This window comes from Trematomus bernacchii, unplaced genomic scaffold (genome assembly GCF_902827165.1).
Source record: "Trematomus bernacchii unplaced genomic scaffold, fTreBer1.1, whole genome shotgun sequence".
NCBI lineage: Eukaryota > Metazoa > Chordata > Actinopteri > Perciformes > Nototheniidae > Trematomus > Trematomus bernacchii.
The window spans coordinates 15,332,899-15,356,172 of record NW_022988050.1 but is presented as its reverse complement, the minus strand read 5'-3'; the positions used below and the strand labels follow the sequence as shown (position 1 = coordinate 15,356,172).

General features: G+C 40.4%; 2 long non-coding RNA genes across 2 annotated transcripts; both read left to right on the top strand.

Moving 5' to 3' along the window:
* The first annotated feature begins 16,602 nt into the window (after positions 1 to 16,602).
* LOC117473925 lies at positions 16,603 to 17,506 on the top strand. The gene is made up of 3 exons (XR_004555071.1): positions 16,603 to 16,635; positions 17,161 to 17,305; positions 17,399 to 17,506. It is a non-coding gene; the product is annotated as an uncharacterized LOC117473925 (long non-coding RNA).
* A 205-nt stretch (positions 17,507 to 17,711) lies between these two features.
* Positions 17,712 to 18,649, top strand: LOC117473924. The gene is made up of 3 exons (XR_004555070.1): positions 17,712 to 17,939; positions 18,102 to 18,166; positions 18,612 to 18,649. It is a non-coding gene; the product is annotated as an uncharacterized LOC117473924 (long non-coding RNA).
* The last annotated feature ends 4,625 nt before the right edge of the window (positions 18,650 to 23,274 follow it).

Below are 23,274 nucleotides of genomic sequence, written 5' to 3'. Positions count from 1 at the left end.
ACAACGGAATTCTGATCAGTAGAAATGGCCATGACATGGGACCTTTAATATAAAAACTATTTGCACGCAAGTTAAAAACTGTTCCAATAGAAGCCATTAATCAATATACAAAATAATATTAATATTATTAGTTACTAATAGGATGACAATATTGATGTGATGGTTATGGAAAGGGATTTCAAAATATCGTGATGAACAATATCGTATACATCGTCAAAACATTTTGAGATATTATTTACAGGCCATAAAGCCCAGCCCTAGTGGCAGCCCTACAAAGTGACCTACAAAGTAGACCGGACGCGGCACACTAGTCCACACAGAGCCTTGTTTGTGGCTCGGTGGCCTGAATTGAGTTGCTGGTTAATAAAACATAGCGATAAATTAAAGATAGCGCTTGCAGGGCCTTGAGAGCGTGGATGCTCCCGTGTTCATAATGCTCGAGAGTCTTCTCTTTGCCCTTGAAGGACTCGCCCCCACTTTGCTGCACACACTCACACAGAGCCTGCCACAGGTGGGTAATAGGAAAATATATCAGTATGATATATGCTCAGCCTTGGTTTGTTTCTCTCTTCGGGAATCTTATTGAGAATTGTTTGCATGCCTCGGCACCTTTCCATGTAGGTTGTGAAGTAATTAACACACTAAGTCACAGCTCAGCGAGAGACAAAACGCACCCTGAGGAGAAAGACGAGAGGGGATGTAATTAGGAAGAGAAGCGGGACAGGTGGGAAGGATAGGGAGTGAGAGGAGGGGGAAAGAAAGTATGGGTGGGAAGTTTACTCCAAATTCACCTGAGTTAGCATCAGTCATCTGTTGTTGCAATGATTTTAAATATGCGTGTTATTTTCAGATGTGGAGAACAGGAACAGCAGCGAAGGAAGGAAGAGGATGGTAGTTAAAAAAAGCCTTTCCAAATAAAGAGTAGGAGGATAGAAGGCTGAGTGAATGACAGACTAAACTGAGACACAGACAGGTGAAGAAAGAATAAATACAGACCAAGGACAGAAATGGCAGCGAGACAGACAGATGACAGGATAATTACAGATTCATGGATTTTCCTGGTTGACCAGTGACAGCGAGAGCAGTTTCTCTCTCGCTGCGTATGACCAGGGGAGCCGAGTAATGAATTCTGCATGCAGCCGCGCTGCAGACACGTACAGTAACACGACATACATCACACAGAGGAGCAGCAATTACCCACAGACAGAGAAGAGAGGGCAGGTGTAGAGGACTTCCAAGAGACCCATGTGGTGTTCCTGGAAATGTCCAGATGTCAAAAAGAGGAACACAGCACCAGTTAGAGCAGCAGAGACGTGCACAGGCTCTCTGAGGGAGGGTAAATACAATACGGGGGCACCAGATCACTTTCCAACTTAAAAAGGTGCCACCAGGATAACAGCATTGAATGTAACGATGCAAGGTATCTAGATTTCCTAAAGTTTACGCGAGTCAATACTCGAATTCGCCTCGTACGCTAAGTGGCCTTTGAACATTCTATTATGCATAATCCGCCACTACACTCTTCGGTGTCAAATTAGGAATTCCCCTACAAACATAATAATTAAAAAAGGGGCCCTTTTGCAGTAAGTCCCTCAACTGTGGCAAAAAAGCTTTGGATTCTAAAAAAGGACAAAAATATTTACCACAATAAAAGCAATAGTGAGAGCAGTGTTTAACACCATTGTCTTAACATGGAGGGGGGGGGGGGGGGGGGGGAGGCAAACCATTTGAGCATTTGCCTTTTTCAGCATCTGTCAAGACTCCATCCGTGATCGATGCTAGTTGCGGCATGACGCTGCCTAAGCTGTCCTGGCTGGAATCACTGCTTCAATCCAATCATCCCAGTATGGCCGGCGGACTGCTGCATCCAGTGTAGTGCGGATGCTGCATAGCCTTTAGGTAGAATGACATGCTTGTAGTGACACATAATGCACTTGCTGCAGTAATTCCAAAGCAGGGTCAATTTGTCTTGAAAGGAATACAGAGCAGCCATACTGCGGTGAACCACAACACCAGAGTAGTCTGCGGACGTGCGAGAATGTTTGAGCATTGATATTATGCTTTACCAAAAAAAGGCGACCAGATCATGTGCTGATGCAAAAACCAACTGAAGTGCTTATAACGAGTAAATACAAACACTACTTGCCAAACTGTAGATTCTCTGTCCACTCTGCCATCGTCGGCCTCATCTTTAATGAGGACGACAGGGAGTACAGAGAACTGACTAAGAACATCACCCTCTGGTGCCAGAGGAACCACCTCCAGCTCAACGCAGGGAAGACCAAGAAGCTGGTGGTGGACTTGAGATGTGAACATCCAGGGAATGGACATTGAGAATTTAAAATCTTACAAGTATCTGGGTGTTCATCTGAGCAATAAACTGGACTGATCTGATCCCTCTGCTGCTCTGTTTAAGGGACAGAGCAGACTTTATTTGCTGAGGAGACTGAGGTCTTTTGGGGTGCAGGGGGCCCTCCTACAGACCTTCTTCTTATTTCTTCTTCATCAGCCATCTTCTATGGTGTGGCCTGCTGGGGCAGCAGCATCTCGGCTGCTGACAGGAAGAGACTCAGCAGACTGGTAAGGAAGGCCAACTCTGTCCTGGGGAGTCCTCTGGACACTGTGGAGATGGTGAGGGACAGGACAGTGGGAGCCAAGCTGTCCTCCCTGCTGGACAATGTGTGTCCCCCCTCCAGGACACCCTGTCCGCACTGTGCAGCTCCTTCAGTGACAGGCTGCTGCACCCGCGGTGTCTCACGGAGAGATACCGCAGGTCCTTCCTTCCTGCAGCGGTCAGACTGTACAACCACCACGGCCCCTAGTCCCCCCACACACATAGACTGATATACCCCGGTACAATAACTCTGTCTGTTAATATAAACATTTGCGCAATATACATAAAGTGCAATATACCCTACTGCAGTTTCACTTTTTTTTTTTCTCTAAGTTTATTTACAATTGGCATACAGTACCAGCTACCTCTTTAATTCAATATTGTCACTTTATTCTTAAAAATAAATAAACTGTTTATTTTTTACCATGGTGTACTTATTTGCTATTTTGTTTTAGTTTTGTACTTACTGTGTTATTTTATATAATATAATAATATATTATTTACATGTGCATACTTAGTAATTGTTCTTGTTTGTTTAATATGCAAGTCTATTCTCCTCACTTTATGTAAATAAATGTATAATTAATGTAAATGTCCCTGTTGCGGGACAAATAAAGGATTTCTGAATCTGATATCATCAGCCTACAAGAGCTTGAGGCCCCGGCTCCACGAGGACGAAAACGGGTTGAATCCGCATATTTCTCATGCGTATAGCCCTCTAAGCTCGACGACGCCGTAAGGGAAACGTAGAAACAGACCCCGCAAACGACAATCTATCCAAAGGTGGATAGATCTGGGAACGGAGCGCTCTGGGGGGTCCAACGGGGCCGTGGAGTCGCCTATACGGTCATTCGTTTTCATAGCCCCGCCTCTCCCCCGCAGGGTTGCTATCGTGCTCCAGTCGCTACTGACCATGCTACAGTTCTTTGTGCAACATCTACAGGAGCTCCTCCTTGAATTCAGATTATTTATCTTTATCTCGATATGGACATAAACGCGAGTGAAGTCTAATCTGACAGGACGGAGACACGCAGCTCCTGCCGCTGTGATGCAGCGGGAGCAAAACACACACTTCAAGTCAGATCATCACCCTTAGCTATTTTAATTACCTCTCAAACTACCTAAACTAGTTATAAATATGTTTATTTTTACTGTCGGGTCACTCATTACAGGATCAGCTGCTGCATGAGACAGACACTGACGCTGTCAGAAGAGAGGAAAAAGAGACAGGCTCCGTGTATTTGATGATTATATATCATTATATCGTCGTTATTCATTTGTTTTAAAGCTCAATAAATAACAATGAAGACCTTTGACCGGCACTTTTATAATTTTGTCCGGAAGATTTCAACTTTAACACACGCTGACCGGCGAAAAACTCTGCCCGGTTCTGTCGGCCCCCACCGTGGAGAATACACAGAAGTGCAGCCATGACAACCATTCTTCTTCGCTGCTTTTGTGGAGGAAGTTGCTGCTTTTGTGGAGGAAGTTACAGCGCCACGTACAGGTTCGGCATATGTACTGCAGCTTTTCCAGCGTTTGGATGTAAACGGAGCCGTCTCGTGGAGCTTGACACAATCCGGTGTATATTGCGTGGGGACGGAAGGTTTTTTGCGGTTGCATTTGCGTTACTCCGATGCGTTTTGCCGTATTTGTCCTCGTGGAGCCGGGGCCTAAGGCGAGCCTTTTTGTCAGTCACTGCACTTTTATATTTATATTTTTATTTGTGACTTTGTGCTAGGGCTGCTCAATTAATCGTATTTTAATCGCAATTACGATTATGGCTTGCAACGATTACGAAAACAACGTAATCGAAATAAAACGATAATTCTTTTATTATTATTATTACTTTTTTTTTTTTTTTCAAATTACATTTTTTTTTTATTGGTTTTTCAGTTGAATTATACTTAAAGTTCAGGGTAATCAACTGTTAAAAACATACTGTTAAAAAAAAATTCTCCAATAAATTGATGTTTTCAAAGTAAATGGATAATCGTTTTTAATAATCGTGATATCAATTATTGACCCAAATAATCGAGATTATGAGTTTTGCCATAATCGAGCAGCCCTACTTTGTGCCTTGGCAATCACATCACAATCTTGTGTAAATATTTCCACATATCTTTGTTATTCCCAGAGTCTCACAGCCATGTGTGCCCCTAACCTGTGCCTCCACCAGCAGCCAGCCCTGAGCCTGTTGCATAATGTGTACGATTCAGGTAGTGGGTCTAAGATGAACGGGTCGGGTCAGGTCGTGTACAGGCTCGAGTCAGATGTAATTGTAGATGACAGGTTGGTTACAGTGCTGAGCTTTGAGCCTGGATACACTGCAGGGTTTACATCCTACATCTAGGTGCTTTTACTATGCTAACAAACATCCTCGCTTCTCTCACTTGCATCTCTATTTCCCCTCATAGCTTCTTGGGTGAGGATGTGAGCAAGAGAAGCAAAGATGAGAGCTGAAGCTGCCAAATGAGAAACTCCAGTACAGAATACTTATGATATGCTGCATAGCTGTACTAACTGAGAGACTGACTGGTACGGTTTATATTGATTAAGATATGAAGAGTGTTCAACATTTGTATTGTTACTGTTATTGCTGTTTTTGTTACCGTTTACACATCACAACTGTCAAAGTTTTTGTTCAGTGTGTTTAAGGCTGAATTGTCTGGGTATGTAGGCAACAACGCCTCATGTCTTGTCTTCTGAATTAAGTGAAGCAGGACAGCCTCGAAGTCAGAGTCAACCTCGGCTCAGATCAGTTAAGGTGGGCTGACTTTTAAGGTTGATAAACCTCCTTTCTCTTCCTCGGCCATTAAATTAAAAATCAACTAATTCAGTGGTAAACTCTGTTATACACCACATTGAAGCATAAGAAAGTATGTAGGTCAAGTGTATTGTAAATAAAACAACAATGCTGCTTTGTGTAATACCCCAACAATTTGGAAACAAATGGTCCTATATATATTATAAACTCTTTATCACACACATAAGGTTGTGAAACATTACATCTCAGCATGTAACTGAGGTCCTACTTACCATCTGTAGACTGCTTCAAACTGTCTGCCGCCTAACAACTTCATTGTGTCGTGTAGGATACTCCTGTGTTTCCTTACACGGAGCTCCCCCAGAAGCCTCCTCTCTCCTCTCTCCTCAGAGAAGCCTCCATGATGGCAGAGGGGAAACAATTTCCGGGTCACTGGAGGAGGGAGGACACAGAGCGTGAGGAAATGCACACAATAAAGGAATTGCAAACATTTGGGAAGTGGAGGATGCAAAAGGAACGACACCAGGATATGTTTCCAAACAGACATTAAGCATCTGTGAATAGTCAGACAAACAGGTGCATAGAACACACCGCAGAGGGGGAGCACTTCAAAGAAAATCAAATGAAAGTTAGCTTCATAGTAATTGCATTCACACCTTGATATCTTTAATTACTTGAACAACAGCATGGAAAGCATTGATCTCCTGCTGAAACAATATTAAAAGAGACTAAGTTACAAACACCTTGTCATTAAAGTAGTAAAACCCATATGAATGTATCAATCTGTTAAAGGTACTGCAATGGGCCAATCTGTCATTTAATTACTTTTTCTTTCCATATGAGATGAGTGTGTAAATGAGCTGGTGTTTGTCTGGATTATGCTGTTAAGTGGCTCAAAACACCTTCTGTTTGTCACTGCTTTGGTTTTAATTGAGTTGTCCTATTTTTTCTCTAATAAACAATCACACTTTGATGTTTGCACCAATGTGTATAGCACATGAAGGTGAAAGTAGGTCAGGTAAACACCATGTTTAGATACATTTATAGACCTTTAAATCTCTGCTTGACGTCATTTTAAAAGAATATTCAGAGCCGGGCTTGTAGTGGAGAGGAATTATTTGTGCTTTGATATGTTTTACAAAAGTCATTTTCTGGTATTTGATTGCTCTGTGTATTTTTGTGTGCTTTCCTCATCATAATGGCAGAACTCCCTTTATAGTTTGGCAGCAAAAGACAATTTCGGTCCAAAGAAGAACTTCCCAAGCAGCCTAATTGAGCCATCGAAGGCATTTCATTCCAGTTTGGTTGGATTAAGGAGGCCAAAAATAAACAAAAACAAATGGCAAAAGCTGCATTTTGCATTCCAGTGAGGCCATTAGAGCCCAGGGTAAACTATGTCCTGCAGTCACTGGTAAACATATGGGACACAGACACCAACCATTTAATCTCTGAATGTTATTATGGTCTGTCCTAACTCCCACACAGTATTTGCAAAAGATTGATTCTAACTGCCAGCCGTGCCCAAATACACAAAGTGATTGCAAATGCCTGGAAGATTTATAAGCTGCATTCAACATTACACAAATTAGAGGTAGCTTATATAAAAAATAAAACTATATTTTTTATAATTTCGGATGAGACAAAGCTGGTGCTAAAATGTTTTTGTGCTGCTGACATTAGATGTATTTTAACATATGTGTTAACCTGTGAGTCATTTGAGAAAATGTTATGATTGCCATCATATAAATGCTTCTCTCTTTGTTGTTTGGCATAGCAGTATGGAGCAACGGTTAGCTTGCATTAGCTAACTTTACAGAGGTCAAGAGAAACTATACTAATTACAACGTTGAGGTACTTGGCTTGTAATCAGATAGAGGTTAATTGCTATGTAGTTTATTCACTTACAAGAAATTGCCTTGGTGTTTGGTGCATATCATGTTCACACTCGTTCAGACTCATTAAGGACCCATAGCAAACAAACTCAAAAGATACTTCCATTTCCTCCATCTATCATACTGCAAATGCAAAATGCTGTGCTTTAAAAATACAAAGTAATTCAACAACATGTATTGATACTTGAACTCATTAGTAACAAATTGATTGAAAAAGTCATGAACATTTGGAATAATAGAATTAAGTACCGAGGGTTTGGTCTAAACCGGGTAACAGGTAACATACCAAAATGCCAATGTTCCTGTAACATTTTAATGTGATGCCAGAAAACCATAATTCTGTTCGTCAAAAACGTTATTATTACTCCAAAAATAGGAAAATCGTGTCAAATAGACCGTCAGACAGCTTTGTTTTTACAGAGCTCTCTCATCGCATAATTGTTTACCAGGGTTTTTAAAACCCTGGTGCCTGTGAGATATCACAACAATTCTAGAAATGCCAAAATCCAGAATATAATTAAACACTGGAGAAATTGCAACATTTTATGAAAATAAAAACAGCCATTTTAGATAAATAAATAATCATTTCATTTTCATTTCACACCTTTATTTATTCAGGTTGTATCCCATTGAGATCATTGATCTCTTTTTCAATGGAGACCTGCTCAAGTAGGTTCCACATGAAACATTAAAAACATAAACAGAACAACAAGTAATAATACTCTAGTACGCATATTCTCTGTAAAGTAGTTAAGATTTGCTCCACCTTTACCAGGTTCTGCAATAAGTATGGGATTAGTTTTGTTTCATAAAGATAAAGCAACACTTTCTCAGAATCAAGCAAAACTAAGAGTTTAAGAGAAAAAGCAAGCAAAATAAATGTAATTTCAAAAATAAAACTAGAAGTTGCAAACAAATCATTTGTGTAATCATATAAACTATAAGTCTTTTTTCTTTGTTTTAAAGGAGAGGTGTCATGCTTTTCCGGTTATTACCCGTCCCCTTGTGTGTTATGAAGGTTTTTATGCATGTAAACGGTGTGCAGAGTCAAAACCCTCAAAGTACACCCTGTAGCGAGTAAAACTCTAACACAGAAAATACCTCCCCAAAACGCCTCGTTGGAGATACGTCACTGCCCATTTGAGTCTTCCATTTCGTTGCGGGTACGGCATGATGTCAAGCGGTACCCGGAACGAAATGGACCAATCCCGAAGAGCCGTTACGTTACGTCCGCGGAGCCGTTACGTTAAGCCCCCGCTGATTGGTCCAAATTGACCGATCCACGGACTTCCTCACACACACATCTGTGTGCAGGGAGCAGGCAGCTCTGCTGATTTCTCCTCCCTGGCTGCAGGCTGATAACAGACAGTTGGGATCGCGGCAAAATTCTCTCTGCAGACCCATTCTCACAGCGTTTATCAACCTTTTTCTTACTCAATATCAAGCCACACTTATTGTTTTTACTTCGGATGTGAGTTTGTGTGTGCTCAGGATGAGTTTGGCTGTGTTTCGCTATGTATCCTAAACAAGGAAGCAACACCTCCACGGAGCTCAACGCGATTCACAACGTCCCGACCAATCAGAGCACACTGTGCTCACAGGGAGGGTGGGGGCTGGAGCTTTGGGAGCTACAACAAGCCGTTAAAGGCAGATAGTGAAATTCAGTGAATACACGTAGTTTACAGAGATGCTGTTTGAGAAACCAATGTGAGTTTGGAAAAATGCACAATATAAATCTATTTTAGCAGTGGCGAGCCGTGAGCTTTATACCTAGGCCCTCTGACCCCCACCCCTTCCCTCGAAAAAAGAAAAAAAAAGAGTTATTACGTCACAGCGTATACTTCAGCGGAATATCAAAACAACGGCCCAGGGTGCAAAACGCATCAATGACAGCGACCCTCTACCACACAAAACAACACCTGTGAACCCAATTTGTGTTCTTTGACATTGAAAATGATATTGCATTGTGTTTGTTACTTTCATTGCCGTTGTATGTCTTAAGTGTAATTTGGCATGCTTTTATTTTGAAGGCGAGTTCACGCTGTTGACAGGAAGTTGTTGTTGCTATGGAAACAAGAAAAGTTTCACAGCGGGCGGAACTTGTCATAATGTCCGCGATAATAAAACCCACCCATTTAGAGGGAAGATATGATTGGTCAATTGTACTGTCATTTGACATTACTCTCTCGTTCAGTTCCTATAGCGGGCCCTCTGTGAATCGCAGAGAGGGCCAGGCGAGCTTCTTTCATGTAACCCCTACATTCAAACAGAGAATGAACAGGCAGATTCGAAGGATTTATTTCTTTGGAAATGTTATTTTAAATACAATTAAATCAAGTTTATCGAAAGTTTTTCGGTAAAACTAATGAAAAATATAACAAAAATAATATTAAAAAAATATATATTTAAAAAAAATATATTTTTTTTTAATGTTTTTAAATATTATTTTTTGGAATATCTTAGGCCCTCACAGAGGGCCTAGAGGGCCCTGACGGCTCGCCACTGTATTTTAGTATACCTCAACAATGGAATTATGATCAGTGGAAATGGCCATGACACCTCTCCTTTAACATATCTTTAGTTTGCAGTTCTCTTTGCTTCTTTCTCAATGATCAGACTTTTGCTCTCGCTGCAGCTCTTCTCGTTTGTGCTCCCTCATTTTTTGTTTCCGATTCTGACACAAACGTCCCAGGTGGGCGGGACTTTCAGGGGTGCGTCCCCATTGGCTACTCAGTTTTTGAGTGACAGCCCACTACACCACAGATCATACAGTACAACTCATGCAGCAAACTCCGGAGTCCACTCGGCCACATTTGTGTTGGTGTCTCCTGGGGAGTTTTCATGAAAATATCGGACTTATCTTATGGATTGCTGTGCATTATACTTGTGTTGTGTAGTTTATACTTTATTCCAACTTTAAATATTTTAATACCTGAACACACTGCTGCTGTTAAATAATTTCCCAATTTGGGATTGATAGTGTCTGTCTATTTATTTATTTATTTTATAGATAAAAAAAACACATCTATGTATTTTCAAGCTAAAGGTGATACACAATATAAACTGTATACTGTTATTTTCAAAACATGTTACATTTCTAAAGCATATATTGCTATGTTTAGGACAGACAATTAAAGACTGCTTTAATTTAACAAATTCTACAATATAAAAGTGGCAGATTTGCTTTATTAAACAGACCAGACCTAGGTTGCATACCAACACAATTATGAACATGCTCACATCTTACTATGTTGGTCTGAAGAGCTGAAGCATTCATACACAATGGATACAAACTGTGTTGTCTCATTCTATATCCTGTGAGAAAATGATATACATTTAGCATTAAAAATTCGACATACTATTCCTAGCCTGAGGAAGATCTGAATTATCAACAGATTTGAATGGAATCTCTAACATTTTCATGTAGAATAAAGACAAAAGAGTGATTATACAAATTACATTTATTGAAATTTTAATCAGAAGATGAAGTCTCAAATAATGTTTTAAATAAAAGGACATAAAACAAAAAGGTGGATAATAATAAAATCTATTAAATGTATATGTAAAGACATTTGGTCAAATGAAATGACACTGAGCAAGTGATAACAGCAACGCCCAGCGTGGATGAAGCTGGTGCAGGTCTTTTCGTGCTGTCCCCTCAGAGGAAGTGGGAAAACGGGATAAGACCTCTGGACACCACGCTGTCTCAATGATCCACACTGTTAATATGAGAGGAAAATAAATGTTTTAGGAAATGAAAAGTTAACAAATAAAACTCAGCTCAGGGGCATTGATTGATTGATTGATTGAAAAGTTTATTAACAGCTTGTATATTGGGTACAGTACAGTACAGCTCAAAACATACAATTGTTAAGGGGATGCAGACCAGAGAAAGACTTTCGTCTTGTTTACATCAGGGTCCCCCATTTCCAATTCATCATATCATTTAAGACATATAAGACATATTTGACATACAGATGGCTTATTTACAATTTACATACAGGTGGTTTTTTACATACAGATGGCTTATTTACAATTTTCATTTTAGATTTCGTTCTAATACATCCTAACCGGACATTTAAGACATACCAAGTCTACAGATATACAGTTAGTAACAGAGTCTAAAATGCGAGTATATACATAGGTGGGGGGGGGAAGCTGTCCATTGTACGACAGGTTGAGATTTGTACCATTACCGGGGCCAGTTTTGCAATGCTTTCCCCCGAAGGTGCTCTTTAAGAGAGGTTTTGAAGGTAAGTATAGTTTTACTTTCCTTTACAGTTGTGGGAAGAGCGTTCCACCTTGATGTGGCATAATTGCGAAACGTGTATTCCCCTTTTTTTGTGCCAAATCTGGGTTTTACATGATTTGTGGAGCTCCCTCTGGTGTTATGATCATGGTATTCCTTGACCTTTGGGAAGAATTTTGACATGTACATGGGTACCATAGAGGTGTAGTGGATCTTGTAGACCAGGCCCATTGCAAGTAGCTGTACTCTGTCGTCTACTCTAAGCCATCCTAGGTTGTCAAAGTGGGCAGAGGTGAGGTGGGTTCTAGATGAAAGGTCAAGCAGTAGTCTGACCAGTTTATTTTGCGATGTTTGAAGTTTTATTTTTAGCGCCTTGGAGGTGCTATGGTACCATGACGTGCAAGCATAGTCATAGTACCCTTGAATGAGTGCTCCTGCCAGAGTTTTCAGGGTGTTTTTGTTTACCAGAGAGGAGATCCGGTATAGGAATCTAGTTCTTTGATTGACTTTTTTTATTACATTGGATGCCATTTTGTCACAGGAGAGGTTTGCCTCAAGAATAGATCCTAGGTATGTAATTTCCTTCTTACTTGTGACAATAATGTCACCCACTGCAACTGAGAAGTCGTCGGATTTGCTGAGATTATGTTTCGAACCGAAGAGAATGGACTCTGTTTTACCCAGGTGTAATGATAATTTATTATCGGCGAGCCAGGTGCAGATTCTGCCGAGCTCGGAGCTGAGGGTTTTTTCAACCTGCAATCTGCTCCTGTCAGAGACCAGCAGGGCTGAGTCGTCCGCGAACAGGAACAAGTTGCAGTCACATGCTGTCATGGACGGTAGGTTTTCCTACAAAGAGAAGTAGTTAACTCAGCCTCCATTGATTTTCACGCAAATTAGCGTGTTAATAAAATAAGCTATCATGGCTTATACTTGCATATCTAAACAGAATCATGAAAGCCTGTTGGTAGAGTCAGGCACACAAGTTTGTTTGAGTGTGTGCGCTGGTGTCTGAACGCTCACTGCTAGCTATGTAGCTAACTGTCCCTGCTATTAGGCTACTAGCTTGCATTGTTATGGATCTAAAGGTAGCAAAAGCTAACTTTCATAGCACAGCTTTTCTTTATTTCTCACTTAACACAATAAAGAAACAGACCATATAGTACAGCACAAACAACACAAATGATCAATACTTACATATATTTTCACTTGTTTGAAATGATTGAAATGCTGGTTCTTCTGGGGGTGTTCTATCCACGCTCAGCTACCGCACCGCAGCTGCACTGTACAATCGCTGGAGGACTGGGCTGTCACTCAAAAACTGAGTAGCCAATGGGGACACACCCCTGAAAGTCCCGCCTACCTGGGACGTTTGTGTCAGAATTGAAAACAAAAAATGAGGGAGCGCAAACGAGAGAGCTGCAGCGAGAGAAAAAGTCTGATAATTGAGAAAGAAGCAAAGAGAACTGCAAACTAAAAGATATGTTAAAACAAAGAAAAAGACTGATAGTTTACATGATTACACAAATGATTTGTTGCAAATTCTAGTTTTATTTTTGAAATTAAATGTATTTTGCTTGACTCAGTTTTTTTTTCTCTTAAACTCTTAGTTTTGCTTGATTCTGAGAAAGTGTTGCTTTATCTTTATGAAACAAAACTAATCCCATACAATAAGGTGATGCAAATAATTCATCAAAAAGAATACAGTAATATAATATCAATCTGCAATGGGCCATTCCTCATAATCAATACTTTTTCGGAATTTTGATGGTAATACCTCTGTACTTTTGCCCTATTCTGATGTGCCTTAGCTTTATTTCTTGGTTTATTCTTATTTTTACTAGAGTACGGCAATGAATTAAGGTCACATGTGTCATAAAGGTAGGTGAAGTCCATTCATCCATTCTCTACAGCTGCTTATTCAAGTTCCCAGGGGCCCTCAAACCTCTCCGAGCATGCCTTTTGCAGAAGCTAAAGAAACACTCCACACTTGAGCGGGCTAATTCACATATTCATCTCTGGACTATTCAGCTTTACCTGAGAGCTACACGTCTCTTTTACTGTGAAGGGAACTAAGGTGAGAATAAAGCAGCTGCTGACAGAGAGTGCCGAGGTCATGATTCACACCCGAACAAGAAGTCTTTCCTTCAGCAAAGGCACTTTAAAAGTAGGATCAGCCTCTCCTGCCTTCCTGATAGCAGCTGCTATGGAAAAAGTACAGGCTGCAGCAGCTGAACACTAACTCTGGATTTGTATCTAGAGCTGCATCTATTGATTATTTCCATGAATTAACCTGGACATTATCTCCACGATTCATTGTTTTATCTCTGGTTCCTGGAGCCCTGAATGTGTCATGTTTTAATGTCTTGTTTTATCCAACTAAGAGTACACAAGCTACAGTTTAACATTTTAAAAGACTGAGAGAATATTGTACATGCTTAAAAATTACTCAGAAACTATTTTATAAATCAAAACACAAGAAAACAATTAACATTTTATAATATGAAAATACAACATAAAATAATTTGAAATGTATTTAAGATATTAATTAAATGAATATAATGTAGCTCTTTAAATGTAATCTTAATAGAAGGCACTTGCATTCAAATGAATACCTACAAACTGCAACTAAAGGAGTCGACTTATCAATTAGTCATTAGATACAAAGTTAAATCATCACAACAATTTGATAAACAAATTTGTGTCTCTTATATTGTCATTTCTTTTGCAATTGTTGTAGATCTGACTAAATACACTTTTGAATACAGAGCTTAGAATAGCATTTTTACTCTGTAGTATTGTAACTTTTACACTTAAAAGTCTCAATGTTTCTTCCACCAGTCCCTTAAATAGTTCAGACTAAATATCTTTTGAGTCTGAGGCAAAAGTATTACTTTGGTAGTTCTACTTACCAAACTTATATTCCCTATACATAAAACTATATTTTATAGACTCAAGAACACATTCATAAATCAAAAAATAAATATATGAAGGGTAGCCCAGAGCCTTATAATAGAAGAGTTACGACATCTCCGTTCACTCCAATGGACCAGTTTTTTTACAGCAATGGCGGATCGCGGAGCCGTCAATAGTTCCCCGGAAGTTAGCTTGCCGCTGACTTCCGGGGGACTATTGACTCGAGAGGCTCCACGATCTGTGACTAGCAGCGCAGTGGAGTTGCAGCGTTCGTGATGGACTTTTAAAGGTAAGAAGACGTTTAAAGATTTATATTGCGGATATTATCAACACATCTGAGTCAAATGAACATGTGTATTAAAGGATGTTAGTGGATTATCCCATAATCTACTGATTTAGGGAACGTTTACAGATAACATATTAGGCTAGGATACCGGATAAAGTTAGCAACACACGTTAACCTATTAATCCTTAATCCTTTCTCCTAATGTTATTTCATCCAACGTTGTAGAATTAGAGAAAAAGGGCTTCTAAACGTGATTTTTTTTTGTGGGGTGGAGGAATATAATATTAGTTAAATATAACATTGGGGCACGTGTGATTGTAATGAGTGGAGGTGGAGAAATTACGATCTCCATTTTGGAGTAGGCCTACAAGCTAGTATAATAAAGTTAACGTTACACAATAATAAGGAAGAGAGCTATTTGTGTGATACATCGCTATTGATATTAATTTAGAGTGCATATTTGAGACTTCCAAACAGTAAACAAAAACGTAATTTATGGGTGAGTGTTTTTAGTGTATTCTGTTGATTATTACCTGTCTGTATTATGTTGCAGCTCAGCTGATTTTGAAATGATGGCAAAGGGAGAGGGACCTAAGTGATAGTGAAAACACAAGGTAAGTTTAATACTACTGTTGTATATAAGCAAGCATACTAAACATGTATTCTATCACTGTATTATATAAGTAATCTTGTTAGTGTATATTAGTAACCTACTGTATAGCAGGTGGAGGGGCAGTGATGTTACAGGTGGAGGAGCAGGGATGTTGGCTGGGTGCTGGCAGGTGGAGGAGCAGTGGTGCTGGCAGGTGGAGGGGCAATGGTTAGTCCAAATATTTCCATTGCAACGACTAATGGGTTTGATAGCAGCTGTGGATTTTTTTGGGGGTTGCTGGATGTTGAATCTTGGCTGCTGTTGTTCCTCTTCACCTTTTCGGATTGGCTCTTGCTTCCAAGATGGCCATCTTTTCAGGGTTTTTTTTTCCTGTCATTTCAGATTAGTTTTGCCTCGATTCTCAGCCTCAGCCGTATGAATCTTCTAATGATTTTGTCTTGTACTCCACAGCATGACGGAAGCCTGCTGGAGAGTGCCTGAGGTTCTTTCTCCAAGACACCCACTGCGTTGGGGAACTGCATGAGGGAGGAACCAGTCTTGGTCCTAAATAGTTCCTCAATTTGGTGAATGAAATCAAAGGCTTCTTGGGAGGGACGACAAAGAGCACCTGCCTTGAAGTCTTTTAAGTTCACTAAAATGCTGTTTTCACCAGAAGGACTCTCATCATTGTGCTCTGTTGCAATTTTGCATTTTTCACTGATGCTGGCAAACTTGATGACTTTGTGGACGATGTAGCCTGCAAGATGGAAGAGAATACATTTCTCAGTTTTTGTGAGGTGAGGTGCTGCTCTGTTCACTGCCATCTACGGTTCCACTCTGACTGATGGAGTGATATTTTGCTCCACTGTGTCCAGGAAGTCTGCCAAAAAGCTACTGTGGTCTTCCTGATAGCTCCTAGAGCTGATGGTGGTGAGGAACTGCCCCACAGATATGATTCTCAGTGCATGATGGAATTCCACTGGAGTTGGGACAGGATTTTTAGACCTCACACAGCTGAAGGTATTTTCAAGGCAGTCTTGTGTGAACCTTGACGTTAACACAAACCTGTGTCCTCGTGTTAGCATAGCCTCCTGTATGGCCAAAATTGATGTTGTTGCCATTATCACCCCTGTTTGAACAGGCTTCCAACCTCCCTTTTGACCAATCTTCATCCCACGAAACAGATAGACGATGTTCTGGAGGAAGGTGATGGCCTTTTGGTACTCCATCTTGAGCCTGCTCAGGGCTGTAATTGGATGGCGAGATGACATGAGATCAAACCAACAATCAACCTGCTCCAGGAACCACGCTGTCGTCAGGTAGGACAGAGGGCGGTTTTCTTGCTGCACTGAATACATTTAGAGCAAGACCAACCTTCATCTTATCAAAGTGACTTGGCTCGATGGCTCCCGCTGAAAGATGGGGAGCTATTTTTAATGCCATCCCTTCTTGAAAGGTCAATAAGTCCTTAATGGGGACCACTGAAACCTCGTTAGAGGGGAGGTTCTCTCTGTTTACAACATCCTCAGGAATTATGAAGACCTGCCCACGGACAAGGGCACTTTTTAGATTTTTTACCAGACGTGGGACATCGGGCATGAAATAAAGCTGCCTGTCTGGTGTTGCTGGATGTGGCACCAATGTTTTATTTTGGTCGACCCCAAAGGATTTCCACATGGCTCAGTTAGGGCTACCCATGTCTGTGGTGACATCAAGCACATGTAGCCCTATGGATGCTGCCCTCTGTATTACCTCAATAATGATTGGCCTGTACTCTGCTCCATTGGTAGATTTGCCAGTGTAATGATATGCCACTACTTGCTTCCACCGTGTTGTGTTTCCAGCCAACATAAACACACAAGCATGTGTTGCCACTCCTGTGTGACCTGGTAAAGTCACATCACCGTACAGTTTGCCTGTTGCCATGTCCAACTCCACACTTGGTGTGATTGCCATTTCATCCAAGGTCAACACACACTCCCTTTCAAGGTCAGTCAATCTATCAGCCTTCAATTTTAGGTAATCAAAGACCTCTGTCAACACACCAGGCTCAAACTTAACACATTGCATTCTTCTTTGCAGTGTTCTTATTCCTGGCAGGGGAATCTGCAATTCCTGCAGAGTTTTGTAACCGGTTGGTCCGGCAGCAAAGCGAATTTTTAAAGTCTTCTTAATTGTCTCATTGCTCCATTTCATCCCCTTTGTGGTAAGTCTGCCCAATGCCTTAAGTTGGTCTTTTGAAAAAGTTTTCTTAAATTTGTTGTCCCTAATTTTCATTGTTTTCTTGAGAGCTGCATTTTCCTTCCTTATTTTTCTTAGTGCAGCCTTTGCTTTTTTGGTGATTCCTTCTTGTCTCTTTAATTTTTTTAACAGATCTGTTTGACTGGCTGCTGGTTCCCTGGTATGCTGACTGGCTGCTGGTTCCCTGGTATGCTGACTGGCTGCTGGTTCCCTGGTATGCTGACTGGCTGCTGGTTCCCTGGTATGCTGACTGGCTGCTGGCTGACTGGGTGGTGTCCGCTCTCCCTGTCTCTCCTCACTAGCCATGTCCTGTCTTTCTTCACCCTCACTTTCCCTTCTCTCAGTCTCCTCATCCCTTCTTCCCTCAATCTTTGAGACTAATGTAAGTAGAAGACATGGCACTGTTAATTTTCGAACATTCAAAATATTATACCACTTAAAAATAAGAAATATTACTTTTATTATTAAGAGTTCAGACTTATTATACCTGTGTCACCTTTCACACTATAGCTGTGATCATCAGCTATGGGCTCTGTATTTACAGGTCCCGGGGTGCATCGTGGTGCAGGGGCCCTCCTCTTTTTGACCACAGGGCGATGCACAAAGATGGTGGGAATAGCATCTGCTCTCAGCCTAGTCTTGCCCTTTTTGGTCTTGACAAACTGGTCTGCATCAAAATGTGCCTGCAGAGTGACAGAGTCACACACACACACACACACACACAACAACTCAGTTTTGTCTGCCCACATACATATCCCATAGTGGTTGAATGCACAGTATTGGGAAACACTTCATACTTACTGGACATGTATACACTCATTACATACTGTACGTAAAATACGACCAAGAATGTGAGACAACTTTATACAAATTCATATCACATCCATTACTGATGCCATTTGTCATACTTTGTTAAACTCACAAATAATAAAGTTCCATAACTTCAGTTGGAAACAAAGACCACACCTTATCTCCCCAAGGCAATTTCCCATCCAATAGGTGTGCTATATAGGTGTGTATAACCCTTTCTCCTGTCTGTTTCTCCCTCTTTCAGCACAAGAACCAGAGGGGGATTCAATAGAGCCTGAATACTTGCACTGAGACCCTCATCCTGCACCCTGAGTCTCAACTCTCAGAGTTTTTCAAGCCTTTCCCTGTTATGTGTATTAAACCAAACATTAAGCTTCCCAATGGTGTGGTCTTCGTTTTGTGAAAAAGTGCAAATGCAGTGTTTGAATATGATTACCTCACATATTTTGTTGCGGCTGTCTGTTTCGATTGTTAAATTGCTCCTGCTGACTTGAGCTAGCCATTTTTTCCTCCTCTCTGTGTCAGTGGGGAAGCCGTACATTCTGATTCTTACTCCTTTTTCGGAACGATTGGAGCATCCCCAGGCAGCACAGCAAACCATGGTGGAGACTATATGCCAGGACAACACGGAGGAAAAGGCACAGACAAACTGCATGACATGCTATTCAATGTTTATTGAATTCCATGTATTTACAATGGATGTTCCTAAAACAACACATTTAACGTCATAATCATGCTGTTGATAGTCACCTGTTGGTCTCCTGTCCTTTCTGAAAGTCATAAAGATTACATTAGTCATTTAGATTACTTATGTCCTCAAGTACCATGGGATTACTGAAACCACCATGAATTAAAAAAAATGGTAGAAATTAATCTAATCTAAATTTTGAAGCATTCCTTGCCATCCCCTCCCTCTAAATATATCAATAAACATTAGGAAGTGATGCTCCTGACTACCATACCTGTTTAAGAAGATAATATTTATTTTAAATCATTCAAAGCAATACACAACAGCAACAGGCTCTTTAACCAAGGCAACGTTAGCCTAACATGTATATGTTAACAAGTAAACTAGCTGTTCACACTATTCCTAATATTACCCATAAATATAAGCAGATTCTATTTTATTTTTAAAACATATTGATGTAAATACATACACATATCGGTATGTCGTATAAATATTGCAAATCAAAACCTTTATTCACTACTTATTACCAAAAATCGTAGTTCTATCTCCGGTAATCATGCATACAAATGTCCCGCCACGAACTTCCGGGGAACTATTGATTCTCCCTGAACCACGTGACGATCAAGCATTTTGGACTTCCGTTGTCATAACTCTCTCTCGCGCTGGTTCAGACCTTTATATATACAGTCTATGGTTCAGACCTTTATATATACAGTCCAGTGGCGACTGGTCATTAGTGTCAGCAGAAAGTATTACAAATAATGATTACAAAAAATGCAAAAAAAAAATCAAAAAAAAATATAAAATATATTTTAAGATCGTGTTTAATCATCTGATTCATCTGTACATTGCTGTTTTAGTCTGTGTTCTTCTAATTAGTGTCTACAGTGTGTGCCTATTGAGCCGTTTTGAGCCATGTGGGACAAAACCTGATCATGCCCCTCCCTCTCACTGTCTAAGTGAACGGTGACTGTAAAAACTACCCTGCGCATGCTCAGAGTATTTTCCTATATAGGCCCAATCCCAAACCGCCCCCTACACCCTACCCCTACACACTACCCCTCCGTTTGCGCGTTCGCGCGGAGGGTCCGCCACATTAAGTGCTGTTCCAAACCAACGAGTGTGGAGCGGTGTGGAGGGGGAGTGGGCTATCAAGCCCTCAAACAGCGAGTCTGCAGCGGTGCTGACTTGAGACCGGTCTCTACCTGACCGGAGTCACGCTGTGTGTGTCCGTCAGGAAACACGCTGTTAAAAAGTAGTTCCAGCAAACATCCACTGATACCCCTTTCACACCAACGGTGTTTCAGGGCCGGTTCGGTGCTGGTGCTTGAAAAGCACCGGGTTTTCCTGTTCACACCGCAGCGGAGCAGCGTCATAGCTCCGGAATCCGGTTCGTTTCGAGCACCAAAAAGTTGTCCGTCTAGAAGCAAGAACCGCATACGTCACGCTTACGTCGGAGGGGGGCGAGATTAACCTGAGCTAACACTTAAGGCGAGTACGGCAAATAAAAGTTGTAACAAGCAGTAGTGCTGAGCAAAGTGACTAGAACGCAACCACACACTTGTTAAAAAAACACACTTTATAAAGTCAGGCAACACTAACCAGGCTTCGTGTGATTCTGTTTATTTGTACCTTACTTTGACCATCCGTTCGCTGTTATTGATCATTGTGGAGAGCAGGCAGACGTTTTGTTTGTTATTATAGCAGCTATCGGATGGAATCAATACATGGGCTGCACAGGTTGTCATGTCCGACTATCACAAGTAGAATCATAATGAAAAATACGTCGGTAAAAAGTGCCTGTAGAAAACTGCTTAGCAAGTAGTCAGTTTAGCTTCGGTTGCTATGCTAACATCACCCATGTTATACCAGAGAAACTTTCATAACAGCGTTGTGATGCCAAACAGCGTAAATTCAGACTGACACCAAACAGCGTCAATTCAGACTGACACACATTCACTTAAGGGGAACTGGGGATATGTATCAGCTGCTTGTGTGACAGTCAGACAGTGAATACTTTAGAGCCGTGTGAGCTAACCCGGAGCTAACGGGAGAATACACTCGTGGAAGAGCAGCCGGCCAGCACTGCAGCGGTCGGTAAATGCCGCTGAAACACATTAATAAACAATGAACCACGGCACTCTGGAGAAAAGTATAAGGTTGGAGAAGTCGTTATTTAATTTAATCTGGCTTCGTATGATTAAAAGCAACGCAGTCCCCGGCCCGTTGTTATTGTGAGGTGAGCTCCGGCGTTGGGGAGAAACTCAGCGACGTAAACTGTGACGTCATGACGCAGCAGCGGCAGCACCAGTCGGGCTCTGAGCGGTGTGAAAAGAGCCGGCGCTAAACCGAAGAACCAGTTCTGAACCAGAAAAGCTCTAGCACGGAGCTTGAACCGGAGTTGCGTTGGTGTGAAAGGGGCATGATAAACTGCGATGTTAACAACCTCATGATAACCTCATATTTTTTTAACTTAGGATCGTACCTGTGGTTAGTCTAGAAAAAGGTAAATGTGTGCATTTTATTATAAAGTTGTGTATATTTACAGACTGTTGCAAAAACTAAGAACATCAGGTTTAAAACTAAAAGAGCTTTACAAAAAAGTAACACAATTAAAGATGTTTGGAGTTTTATTTGAGTTATTAATTTACATTTTTTGTCTAAGAGATGCTGATTTGAAACCGTTGTTACATACAGTTACGGCATTTCCTGTTTCTGATTTATGATAAGACTTTTGAAACTACAAGAAGATAAGGAGGACTTTTACAAAAAAGTAATAGACATTTTTGTCCAGAAGGATAGACAAATGGACTTCATCTTCAAGTCAAGGTAAGACCGCAATTTTATTGAAAATGGGATCTTACTAAGAGAGAACAATTCAATATTTAAATGATAAAATTACATTTTTTGGGTATCCTTTTGTTTAACTGTCTGTTTAAAATTAATCGAAGCATCAGACAAAAAAAGCTTTTGAAAATAATATTATATTTTGGTTTAGGTCAAAATATAATATTTGTAAACCTGAAGAGTCAGTGCCTCACCAGCCATGAACCTCACTGCACGTCACTGCAGAAGCTTATATATAGACATCTACGTTTTTTGTGCCCCACCACTTTTGTACATATAAAAACGCCACTGATACAGTCTATGGTTCAGACTAAATATATTTTGAGTCTGAGGCAAAAGTATTACTTTGGTAGTTCTACTTACCAAACTTATATTCCCTATACATAAAACTATATTTTATAGACTCAAGAACACATTCATAAATCAAAAAATAAATATATGAAGGGTAGCCTAATCATGTTGACAATATTAAATACAGTCAACCATTATTAATAAATTCACATTTATGATTATTAGACCATTTTTTTTGTAATCTTTGACCAAGCATTCGTCAGCTTAATTAAATACAATGCGTTTAGCTTAATTAAATAGCATGCAATTAGCTTAATTAAATAGCATGCGGTTAGCTAGAAACATTAGCAACAGTGCTAAACCTACCGTTAGCTTGTTAGCTCGCTCATCCTGAAGGAGGTTCAAAACTAACACTTTTCTAGGCTTTGGTAACATTTTGCTCCTTTTTGTGTTTCTATCCACTTTCGACAGCAACTTTAATGTTTTAGCGCGCCATTTTGGGGATTTTCTAGTTCCTTCCAATAAATGTTCTGTGCAGGGAGGGCGCACCTGCCACGCAGTTGTTATAATAATGGTAGTGTCCGATTTGCGTCACCCGGGTGCGAGCCGGGCGGTGATTAATGGTGTCACTTGTCATGTGTGTTTCTCTTCATCAAGCATAGGATTCTAACAAACCATTCTGATAATTATCCAATCATGCATAGACTGTATATAAAGGTGTCATGACTCATGTAGCATTCAGCATGTGTTTTTAGAAACATGTGATATTCAGATTCCTAATAACAATTCTTAATAGTCCATTTTATAATAGCCTACTGGTATTTTTCAAAAAATAATGTCATGATTTACAATAAGCTTTCTCTACTGGCAGGTAAGTCCTTCTGGTGGTCAAAGCATTAAGCAATATCCATATTTTGAGTCAGACTCTAAGATATTTAGTCTTTCTATTCATGTAATTAATTCCCTGAAAATATTTGTTGGCCGTGGTGCAAAATGCTACTCAGATAAAGTCCAAGTAATTATACCAGTGAAAGAAAAATACTCTGTTAAAATCAAAAGTCCTGAATGCAAAATCATTCAT